Here is a 2,114-nt window from a genome sequence, read left to right as displayed (position 1 = left end):
TGTATCCAAGAGGTTCAGTGCAGAGGTATGAAGGAGGGTGCTACACCTTTTCCTTTGACTGGATGACTCACATGATCAGGTTGGGAAACAAATTCTGTGGGCTTGATTACATTTGGGGACTGAGCCTTGAATGACATTTTCTTGGGTGGTGGAGCGTGAGATACTTGCTGTGCCCCTTCACCTGGGTTGGTTTGTTATCCTGCTCTGTGAATGGAATTCTCCAGAGCCCTCTGAGATCCAGATGCCCAGCAGAAATTAGTATCTTACTGACCCTAGGAGTATCTTGATCTAATATCTCCAGCATAGATACCACCTGATGAAATTCTAATGAAGGACCATAGTAATCAGTACAGTTTGATTCACAGAAATCTCTGGTGATAATGAAGAGATTTTTACATTTCTATAATGGAAAATTCTGAGTATAAGTAAAGTTATATAATGAAGAATAGGTTTGATACCAGTATCCAACCAAAATTTGTTATTTCCATTCTATTTTATAAGCTTTTGGTAATACCACACACTCCTATTACTGTAGTATGTTAAACCTTCATATGTGGTAGAGAATTTTGACCATATTTTTCTTTAAGAGATTCATCTCATTTTGCAAAATGACCTTTCATGTTCATCCCTGTTATTGAAAAAGGCAGATTTTTTTTTCTTTTTAAAGGCTACTAGTATCTCACTGTAATATATAACCATACATGTAATCTTTTTCTCCACACCATTGCCAGACACTTGGTTTGTTATTATATCTCAGTTGTTAAATAATACTTCAGTGAAATTGAGAGTGCAGATAACTTTTCAAGAATTTCAGTTTCTTCCTCCCACGTCCCGACCCCCAAGTCTCGCTCCCGTGCACCCCACTCGCTCAGAGCTCCGGGCTCCTGCTAAGTTAGCGCCGCTGCCATCTCCCTCCAGTCGCCATCATGATTATCTACCGGGACCTCATCAGCCGTGATGAGATGTTCTCCGACATTTACAAGATCCAGGAAATCGTGGACGGGCTCTGCCTGGAGGTGGAGGGCAAGATGGTCAGTAGGACAGAGGGTAACATTGATGACTCGCTCATTGGTGGAAACGCCTCCGCTGAAGGACCGAAGGGTGAGTTACCCAAAGCCCAGTAATCACTGGTGTTGACATTGTCATGAACCAACACTTGCAGGAAACCAGCTTCACAAAAGAAGCATACAAGAAGTACATCAAAGATTACACGAAATCAATCAAAGGCAAACTTGAAGAACAGAGACCAGAGAGAGTAAAACCTTTTATGACAGGGGCTGCAGAACAAATAAAGCACATCCTTGCTAATTTCAAAAACTGCCAGTTCTTTATTGGTGAAAACATGAATCCAGTTGGCATGGTTGCTCTCCTGAACTACCGTGAGGATGGTGTGACCCCATATATGATTTTCTTTAAGGATGGTTTAGAAATGGAAAAATGTTAACAAATTTGGCAGTTACTTTGAATTTATCATTTGTCATCATAACTGGCTGCTGCTTGTCATCCACACAACACCAGGACTAAAGAAAAATGGAACTGATACCATCTTGAGCACATTTATTTTGACCGTGATTTATTTGGAGTGGAGGCATTGTGTTTTAAGAAAACATGTCATGTAGGTTGTCTAAAACTAAAGTGCATTTAAACTCACTTGAGAGAAGGTCTCTTAGTTTAATACATGTTTAAACTAAATCCAACCTGTAGTGTTCCTGGAGAAGCCAGAGCCTGATTGTAGGCCACCATTAGAAAGCTGACTGTCTTCAATAACTCCTGCAGTGAAAACTACTTCTGCAACTGGAATATAAAAAATGAGAATCAAAGTTTTAAATCTGACTTGTAATAAAGGGAAAGACATACTCATAGCAGTGTCAATATTTGAAGTGTGGAACCCTACACACTGCATCACCTACAACAGAAGTAGTTAACCCTGGAAGAGATTATCAAAAGAATAAAAAGAGACTAACTCAGTTGGAAGAAAAAATAAAAGAATTTCAGTTTCATTCTCACAGCTTTATATATCATCCTCTCAGAGGCTGCCTGCAGGGACTTTGACCCTGCGATATGATGCCTCATTGCCTGGCTTCCTGAGCATTCCTTTGAAATTTCAACTGAAG

The 2,114-nt window shown here is 40.0% G+C and overlaps 1 pseudogene; it reads left to right on the top strand.

The window, feature by feature from the left end:
- The first annotated feature begins 907 nt into the window (after positions 1-907).
- LOC124989135 (translationally-controlled tumor protein-like) lies at positions 908-1,692 on the top strand (annotated as a pseudogene).
- The last annotated feature ends 422 nt before the right edge of the window (positions 1,693-2,114 follow it).

The sequence above is a fragment of the Sciurus carolinensis genome, chromosome 7 (genome assembly GCF_902686445.1).
Source record: "Sciurus carolinensis chromosome 7, mSciCar1.2, whole genome shotgun sequence".
Lineage (NCBI taxonomy): Eukaryota > Metazoa > Chordata > Mammalia > Rodentia > Sciuridae > Sciurus > Sciurus carolinensis.
The sequence above is the reverse complement of the archived record's forward strand: the minus strand, read 5'-3'. Positions and strand labels throughout refer to the sequence as shown.